Here is a 10,884-nt window from a genome sequence, read left to right on the forward strand (position 1 = left end):
CAATATGCATTTAGACATGCAAAGAAGCACATGCCTATAAGATGTGCAGAGTTGCTAGTGTCAGTCACACTGCAATAAAGCACAGAACTCATTTTGGGAATATTGCTGTTAAGAATGCATGAACACAAAGTTCCAGGTGCATCTATCCAAATTCACTCAATTCCAGCAGCACTAGCAACTAACATGAATTCTGTTTTATCGTCTCAGACTTGCTCATATGAGATATATGAGTAATGAGACAGGAATGGCTGCCTGAAGTGATTACTTCCTTAAATTAGAATTCTTATAATGAATGAAAACGATGGAAGACTCATAAACCTGATTACAGCTAAGAGATGACTGGTGTCAGATGTCAACCACCCAGCAATGGTAAACTGACAACGGTGTTACCATCTTGTAGCCTGATGTTGGAAGATCTCAGAACTTAATCAGGCTGGGCTTACTAGGTATGGAATGGGAGGAAAATCTGGATGCTGCTGTAAATGGTGTAGTAATTTCCAAGTTGTCTACCTGATCTGCTCTGTAGCAGAACTGCTGGCAGAGAATGTCTGCTGCACATTATTCAGTTGTGTGCTGCACTTCAGTAGTGGATGTAGTGGGTACCCTCCTATACTGTACAGTATGTAAAGCCTTTGGGATCCCCTCAGACAAAAAGCACTATACACTTAAAAGGAATTATAATGTCATATTGTCAGCATTAGCGTGCTGTGCAAATTATAGTTTGTGCATCAACATTTACAGCAGCCTCCTGGCAAAGAGTGGTGTTTTCCAATGAATCACTGTATTGTGCCTCATTTGGCCGTGATAGACCATGAAACATTCATTTAGGTCCGTGTAAGGAAAGCGACATAATTTTGATGGAAGCAGTGCAGTCATGGGGTGGGAGTTAATGCCAGCCTTAGTAATAATCCTACTGCAGAGCAGTGAGGAACATCTTTGTGGTCAGTGTGCCCAGCCTCTGCCAGGCCATGTCAAATTTGTTAACAGATGATGTAACGATATCTTAAGCAAATCACACGGAACAAACCTAACTTTTCTGGTCTGCTGTTTAAAATCAGACATCGTATTTCAAAAACATTTCAGTATGCTGTACATGTACAGTAACTGAACAATATAAATAAGTAAGGTATTGCTGGAAAACAGCCACCATTAATCAGTCCTCTAATGACATATTTATTATTGCCATAATACAATGAGCTCTAACCTTGCTTATATGTTTGAAGGTTACTTAGAAATGATTATTTTTTTGTTATTACTATTGCTTTGTTTATCTTATCCATCCATTCTCTATCCACCCTACCCAATACAGGGTCACATGGGAGAGGGAGCCTGTCCCAGCAAGCAACAGGCACCAGGCAGGATACATCCCACAGGGCACACACAGACACGCACATTTCTCACACCAAGGCCGATTTTTCCCAGAAGTCGAATAACCCTAACTTTGAACTGCGGGGAGAAAACTGGAGGAAATCCAGGTAAGCACAGGGAAAGCAGACAAACTCCAAACAAACAGCACCCAAGGTCCGGAATTGAACCCTTTAGCCCAGCGCTGGGAGGCATCAATGCTAGCCACTGCTCCACTGTGCAGCCCTTTGGTTTTCCATACAGAGGCGTCTTTTCAATCACTTTTTTTCTTTATTTGTTGTGGAAATATGATAAAATAACGTGTTGAAATGACCAATTAATCAAATCAACCCATCAGAAGGAACAGAGAATGCCTGCTTACTCACACCTTGGATAGGATGCTTGTGTCCCAGAGAGCCAGAGAGAAAGGGACAGTGTGGATGTCAGGGAACCTATAGGTCGACTGGGAGGATCATTATGTGTAGCCGTGAATCCTGCAGAATGTAGAACAGCACCGGGACAATATCCTAAACATGGAATCCGGAGGCTTGGTCGATTGGAGAAGCAATGAGTCCGGTTACCAGGGAAATCTGAGAAAGAGAATACTACAGGAGGGCTTCTCAAAAGTGAGGATGGGTTGGTGCGTGAGGGAACGTTAAATACAGAAGGGAAAGGGACGTGGTTGGATAATTGGTCCGGGAGTGAGAATTTGTGGAATCTGGTGCCTGTGAGAAGGTGATGGGCTCGGTTTAGGAATGAGACGGTGAAACAGTGGGTTTGGGAATATAACGGCGTTTGCGAGGGAGAGTGTGGGCCGTGACGGTGGACAGTGAAGCAGCTCCCCCAGCTTTGTTTTAAATGTCTTTGGAAGATGGGATCCCCTGGTAAAAATGTATGCAAGCTCTAGAAGGCTATACAAACTCCACACAGACAGAAGCTAGCAAAGGCCAGTCACACACCACCATGATGCCCCAAAATGCATACAAGACATTATGTTAAAAAGAAAATACCTAAAAACATTAAAAAGCCAAAATTCCCTTTGGCAAATTAATTTAAAATATTGATGTTTATTCAAAACAAGTCAGGTAACTATTCAGAAGTGTTTAACACAACATCTGTTCATTAGTCATTAGGAAAAGCATTGGTTAATATAATATATTAAACTTAATAGCCCGAGATTGAAAAGCAATAAAAGCTAACCTTTATTTTCGAAACACAATGTGCAGCACCATCTGCACTGTCCAGCAAAGAAAGAAATGGAGGCGTTTCTATTTACTAAATAATAATGACACAGCTGTCTATGTGTGCATGTAAATAATGGAATGGCATGCTTTGTACACATAGCATGTATTTACATTTATACATAGACAGGTGTGGCATAACAGATTTAGTTATAAACAATGGTAATGTATGTTTTTTGAGAGAAAACCCTCTATACCCTAGGATAGGTATGAAACACAACTTCATATGCAATAAAAGATTGGGTCTTCCGATGGTCTATAAAGCTCTATTTAAAGTCTATACTGACTTGAAATTTAAACTAATCTTGTTGAATTACTTTTAATTTCACTAGGAACAAAACAAGCTAGATGAGCTGAAAAACTGTTCTTGTGTCCATCTTATGTTCTGGTGTTACTTAATGGAACAGAAGGTTCTCTAGAGCCAATCAGATATTCATAGAAATAAAAGCTTTGAGAGATCCACTTCTATAAATATGTGGAGGTGAAGGATCAAGTGGACAAAACCACTGTTACCTGTTTTGCTAATGGAACAATGTGGTAAATGAGATAATTGCTTTTCCATTTTTTGTAAAAAGCATTTTGTCTTACTTCCATACTGCAAAAAGCTAAAATGGTGTCATATGGTAGGCAAATGTTCCCTAAAAAAATTCCCTAAAAAGTAAGAGTTATGAACCAGATTTAAAATGTGAAAATTTTTAGTCTATCTATCTGAACTTTAAGATCACCTTAACTACAGGCAGTCCACAGTATGAAATATTAAACATGGTAAAATGATTAATTTAAAGCAATCAAAACCTATGCTGCTCTGCCTTGCCTGGATTGCAAAGCCCTATATATTTATAAACTGTATAGGTCCCAAAACTATAGTCAATCCCTACAGTGGTTCAGCATAAATGAGCCAAATTATCTACACCATTATGCATCTAAATGGGGTATCTTGCCAGCAGCTGATTTGCACGAATAAGCAGCCTTTTACAAGGCCAACACAAAACACACCAGGAAAAAGGCTTAAATTTGCTTTAAAAATGTGAAAGGATTTCTGCCCTTAGAACACGGTATATATTTCTCACATATTCTTCATACAGTAGATTCACACTGGCATATTTGCAGCTATTGTTAAACTGTGTTTAACTATAATTTAGCTCAAAAGCCGTCGAGTCATCAAATTTGTTTTTATTGTTTTATTAATGCATTTGTGTGATCCATATGATGAATAAGATGAAAACCTCTACATTTAACAAATTTGTGAGTCTAATTGACCACCCCTGTGTTTAATCCTATATAATGAATTTACCCTCTATATGTAAATCAAATGAGAAGTTTAACAGCTCATAAAACCAATCAGTTCTATTTAGAAATCTTCCCAATTAAAATAAAATCCATTAAAATCCACCCAACAACAGTTTCATTGGCAAATAAAGCACATTATACTTGAGGATTAAATCTGCCTCAGCTAGTGAAAGAGGTCCTTATTGAAAGTGAAATAAAATAAACTTAGGTTTTTGCAATATACAGTAGGATATACAATATATGAAACAGGATAATTGTAAAGTGCAAATCAAATGTGCTGAATTGGAAATTACGTATTTTGAAGTTCAAATTGAACATATGGTGAAATTGTATAAATGTATTTCTCAGGTCAACCACTTCAATGAGGGTTCTTCAAACTGTAGAAACATGACAGGTTTTGTATGATCTTCAACCATAAATTGAGTTCTGGTTAGGAATTTTATAGGCATACAGTATACAATTTCACCTTCCTCCAATACTGATGCCATGCACTTGAAAACTGGTATACAGCACAATAAAACATTATCACAAGTCTTAAAACACTGTACAGAGTTACAGTAATAGTTACAGTAATCAATTATACATATGGCCAGGTAATAAGAAAACTAAAAGGCACTTTTATGGCCATGTCCATAATAATAAAAGGCACAACAATTGCACACTTCGAGTGTTTAAAGTTTCTATTGACTATTAACATTTAATAGAGTCTTCTTTTCATTTAATAACTAAACATGTTTGATAGATTATTTTCAGATTTGTATTAAGTGTAATAGATGTCACAGAAAAAAAATGTATAATAATGAAAAGGAGGAGGGATGTAGGCAAATCAAAAAAACAATACCTTAAAAAAATGACATGCTTTCTTGCATGACAGCATGAGACACAGAGCCCGAACAAAAGAATTTACAGATCACAAGCCACCAAGACATATTTGACATAATAACTGGCACTACTGTGTTCATCCTGCTGACTATAAAATGCTGTAACTCTTTTCACCCATCACTCACATTATGTAAGTACTGTAGAACAATAAAAACTATTGTGCAAATGATGTCATGAACAAATTAACTGACCACAATGTGTGCCTAATCTTTAATAAATATCAGTAAAATGGATTGTTCTGTTTCCAGTCATAAGCAATACAGTGATTATGAGCTGAACTTAAAATTAACTTCTTTGTGAGATACACAGTTCATGATAATTTAGGGACATTTGAGAATGCATTCTGTCACTTTGAGGAATGAAATATACAGTAGCACACGTGTAATTTGCTCACAGTATACTCATGTATCACAGCTAGAACAATAATCTTTTGTTGCTCAATGCACCAAATTGGTTTATGGAGCAATACTATCATTGCCTTTTCAAAGTGATTCAAACTGTTTTTTGTTTTGTTTTTTGGTTTTGCATATAATATTTGCAAGCAAAACATTATAAATCTTTCTTCATTGGTTATAAGCATCTGTTATGATGATGCTGTGGTGGTGGGATTTAATAATGATAAGGGGACTAAAAATATGTATTTCTCCTGAAAAAAATAAAAACAATTTAAATAACATTGTTTACACATTGGAGCTCCTAGAAATCTGCATTTGATTTTATTGTTTCTTACATTCTGCTCCGTTTTAAATGATTCAGAGAAATGTCTATCTGGAGCAATATCCTGGTGTGTGATCTAAGTGGATATCATCAGTAGGGTACAATACCACCACTTTCTCTAAAGCAGAAATAAGATAAGATCACTTTATTGGCCATATGCAATTTCTTGCATTAGGAATTTTGTCTTTTTGCTACCCCAGCTTGCTCTCTATGAGACACACAGACAGGGAGAGAAGCCTGGGGTCAGAGCGCAGGGTCAGCCATTGTACAGCATCCCTGGAGCAGTTTAGGTTTAGGGCCTTGCTCAGGGGCCCAACAGAGTAGGATTCCACTGCTGGCTGTGAGATTTGAAACAGCAACCTTTCAGCCACAGGCACAGATCCTTAGCCACAGAGCTATCCCTCCGCCCCCAGAGAAAATGGAGAAAATAGCACTGCAACAATAGCAAATATAATCGCACTAGTCCTAATCCTTAAATATTATTAAAAGTACTATTAAGCTAGTTTTTCAAACTTGTTAACATTTCCTTTCATTGTTCTGTTTTGTTAAAGCATAGCACTATGCTACAAGGTCATGGACAGTCTATCAGCTGCTCCATCAGCATGACCATCTTCCTAGGTTTTTGGTGCTCTTTTCTCTGCTCCACTAAAAATCAATTGTTCATACTATGGAACTGGAGAAACCTTGCTCTTCGCCTTTTCACTTGAATTTAAGGTGACTACTTATATTAGTATAGTGCTAGTTTTTATAATAGCAGCAATGGTGGTAATAATAGTTATAGCGGCAATTGAGAGCACATATTATTTTAAAAGAATTCATGACATCTTCTTATTGTTTGTTAAATGGAGGCAGGAAAGGCATAATCCTGGAAAAAATGTGGGAGTGTGCATTTTACTCCCTGTCATTCCTGTGATAAAGGAACCATTGTAAATTTTTAAGAAGGTGCTTTTTAATGTTATTAATGGTGAAAGCTTTGTGAGAAATGCTGTAGTTTAATGGAGTTTATACATTAGAGAAATAGAGGAGAGAACGTAACCCTCAGCTTATGTCATTCAGACTGACCCATCTGCCGCTTTATAAATAGTATTTTGCACTTCCTTCCAAGCATTTATCTTCATGCATTCCTTCACAGCCTCCATCAGTGATGCAGCAGCTCTTTTGCTCATTCTGCTGTTGGTTCTGACCATATTCATGCCAAATAATGCTGTATTCCCTTTGTATGACACACAGATACTGTATATTAATCAGTTGAATGTTGTCATACGCCTTGAATAGCTGCTCTATTTTGATATTTTTCAGCCTTTTCAAATGTTTCTCTCTTTTTTTCTCAATTCAGATCATGGAAATTTGATCCAAACTGAACATTGATTAGAAAACATTAATGGTCAAGTTCATTGTGCTTGCTTCTCAGTTATATCTGATGATAACAAGCATCATGTTGCTCTATTGCAGATATTCGAATCGACATACAGTATGGAAACTTTTTTTTTTGTGAAGGCAAGCACAGAATTTACATACTGTAAGGAAGAGTGATTTGTGGGATGCTGTTAAGGGCAACACCGCCATCTATTGGTAGAGTAGTACAACAGAACTCTGTATTTGGCCATGTCCATAATAATAATAATAATAATAATAATAATAATAATAATAATAATAATAATCTCAAAGTGCTTTACAGGATGACAGCAACAATAAATAAGAAGAATACACAAGATAAAACACAATATATAATTACAATATAAAGAGGAGATCGTGGATGGTGGTACTAAGAAAGCAGAGGGGTGAAGAATAGAACCAGTTAAGTAGAGGCTTTTCTGAAGAAGAAGGTTTTGAGTCTGGATTTGAAGGAGTTTAGAGAAGGTGACTCTCTATATCCTTGGGGAGAGAGTTCCAGAGCTTGGAGGCATAACAGGAGAAGGCCCTGTCACCCATACAATGTAGACGGGCTTGGGGGACAGTAAGGAGGGCAGAATTAGAAGAGCGAAGGTTGAGAGGTGGGGGGTAGGGCGATAATAGTTCAGACAGGTACTGAGGTGCCAAGCCATGCAGAGCCTTATAGGTGAACATGAGGATTTTAAAGTCTACACGGAATTTGACCAGAAGCCAGTACAAGGACTCCAGGATAGGAGTAATGTGAACATTTGCACTAGACCTGGTCAGGATTCTGGCTGCTGAATTTTGGACATACTGCAGTTTGTTCAGAGTAGATTTAGATACCCCAGCGATTTAGATACATGTCTATAGAAGGTAGCTCATTTTCTGCTGAAATTAACAGGTTAGTGAGCACTGCAGAAGCTTCGGATGGGTCCAATTCATATTATCAGAGGCTATGTGTGAATTAAGTGTAGTTTTCCTAACAAGCAAATGGCATGGGCTTAATGTAGTGATTTTTTTTAAAGAACAGAAAACAAAACAGAGAAAATGTGTTTGTAGCTGACAGAATAATAAAGGGTTACATCCACTGATCACCTATCTTTTTCCATCCTTATTACTGTAGCTCCAGAAGCCATTATCAACCGTCAGTTTTCTGTAATGTAGTAGCTGAGGTTATATTTTGGGATGTGTTCCCTGTTATATACAGTAAGTGAGAATGCATCAATACTATTTGCATTGATATATGCAAGTAAAAGAAAATGTCTCAGCATGTTATAAAACTCTTCAGACGTAGCATTACTCATCAATTATGTAAGGACATTTTTAAAGTTTTTTGCTCAATGATAAAGGTCATTCAATCGTACCTATAGATATGTCTTTGTTTCACTCATAAAGCAGTGTGACAGATAAAAACTCCAAAATACCTTTTCTATCAAATGCAGTGTCACCAGTAAATGTGGTGTTTATGTCTCCACTCCACAATCCAAAGATTCCTGAGACATGAAAATAAATATTATTTCAAATTGTGCTGCCATTAAGTTTTACACATTTTCCGGTCCTTTTTAAGAATATAAAAATAACCTGTTTTATACAGTACCATGTTTAATAAAGTAAATATTGCTAAACCTGTGCTGTGTTTTGGGTGTTTTTCACATGGTTTGTTTTAGTAAAGCCATTCATACATAAATGTTTAGATAAAGCTTTTGTCAACCTACCCCTTTAAGTACTATAATAGATGTTGGTTTTCCTGATGAAAGAAATGGTTATTTAATCTTAGTTCTGTTTTTGATTTGTCTTGTTTAACTCTGCTTCAGAGAATGTAAACATGAATAAAGGAAATAAGGAATTGGATGAATGTATCATCTAAACATAACAATAATTTAACAGTCGAACACAACCATGAGGCACATTCCAATAACTTATGGACATCTACCATGGTGAAATAAATCCATTAGAAGAATAAATATTTCATTAATTAGTAAGAGAAATCATAATAAAACAATGATAAGGGCACTAAAATATTGAACACACCACACAGATCATGTATTTACTAGTATGTATAGTTAGTTCCAAATGTGTTCATAACTTTGCTATTTTATAGCTAAAAAATAGTTTCTAACATAGGGAGCTATTTCCTGATGACTTTTTATTAATAGATTCAGGCACCTATCTACATGTATTTTTGACCATTCCACTATGGAAGACATGTCCACCTCCTTCATTTTAAAAGGAGTTAATATTGTATGTTAAGTATGTGCAAAAAGTACATATCTATAAACTGTGCTAGTCATAGTTTGGTTTATTAAAAGAGCTCTAACTGCAGTAATTAGTGCTATCTGGTCCCATAATGTCTGTTTTCACCCAGAGGCCATGGTATTGATCGTGGCTGTCTGTGCAATCTTCTCAAAACGGCAATATGTGCCATGTTTCTACAAACCTCTGCTCTTTAGTAAAGATCTTTGCTAGATTTGTTCTTTTTAATATTCTGCCATTAAATGCTAAGGCTCTAATTACAAATAAGTTTATTGACCAGGAAGTGGATTTATTTTGTCTAGCTGGAACATGGTATAGTGAATTGTTTGTTGAATGACACTTCTATCGGACATGTCTATGTTGAAAAATATTCCAGTTCTTGCTAGGGTGGTGATTTAGCAGCTCATCACTTAAGATGAAGATCTTTTTCCCAACTGTGTAACATTCCTCACTTTATGCCCTTGTTACAGTATATCACATGCTGCAATATTGATCTCTTATTTCATAAAGGTAAGACTGCTGTAATACCTTACTTGCTGGGATACTGTGTCTTTCAAGATGCTAAGCAGGCTAGTATGTTCAGAATTGTGGTCTAGCTTCAGGTTATTTTAAGAGCTTATTAAATAAGTACAGTCCAACACTTAACTATATCTGCTAATTCAGGCCTTTTTCTCCACTGAAGATCTGAATCCGTGCAATTTACAGCAAAGCCTTCCCCTTTGCTGCACTATACAGTGGAACTCATTGCTTAAATCCATCAGAGACTCTGGTATCATCAACATTTCTAAAACTCACTTAAGATCTTTTTTTACAGCAGTTTTTTATTTTTAATTTACTTTTGGTATAATTTGGTCAATTTACTGTGCTTTTCTTACATCTGTAGCATACACTACATTTTCATTCTAGTACAACATGAGTTTTTTTAAAAAAACAAACCAATAAAATTGTTTCCATAGAAATAAGTTGGAAAGTATGAGGTTTTGTTATGGAAGTCAGAAGTGGTTTCTCTTAATTTAATGAGACATTGTACTTTTGAGCTGTGATCATCATTTCTTATGAAAGTCAGTTAGATTTTTTTTATCCTGTATTCCTTTTTAGATCTGTTGCTGGTCTGAAATCAGTGCTGTGGCGCAACAAGATGGCGGTATGACCACTAGAGGTCTCTCCTGTAACAAAAGTGTGAACCTTCTATAGAGTCAACATTATTCAATTCACGGCCAGGGTTTCGGACAGCCGCTGATAATTAAACTGTTTAAGCAAATAATATGAGGTTATTGTTTTTTACAATAGATTTATTGCATCTTTTTGTTCTCCCTTTCCTTGGACCCAAATTATCTCTGAAAGCTGGTGTGCCTGTGCAGACAGCTTTGAGATAGGAAAGTAATGTACAGTACCTGCCTGTCCCACTGATGGGCAAGCGAGTTTCGAATATAGTTCATATTTGTTTGCTAAAACAAAATTTTACTTTCAGTTAAAGTAACTGTTTAATAAAAGCATAATGTTAGTTTTTTTTACTCAGTAGAATAATAGTACATTGTAGCACAGCATAAAAAAACCTTTACAACACTTTTTCAATCACTGCCACTATATTGTATGAGGTCAAAAAGTTTTCTCTTTCTTGCAGGTCTCTGGTTTACCTGTGTTGGTTATCAAATAAGTAACTGGTACTAATTGCACTGCAGGTATTATCATGAATGCCCCAAAGCAATTGCATCCTGAGTGTAACCCTGCTTGAACTATCCCTTTGATTTAAGAACTGTATTGTATAGTTTTTTAGTTTCAT

Source organism: Lepisosteus platostomus, chromosome 15 (assembly GCF_059453375.1).
Source record: "Lepisosteus platostomus isolate fLepPlt1 chromosome 15, fLepPlt1.hap1, whole genome shotgun sequence".
NCBI classification, from domain to species: Eukaryota; Metazoa; Chordata; class Actinopteri; order Semionotiformes; family Lepisosteidae; genus Lepisosteus; species Lepisosteus platostomus.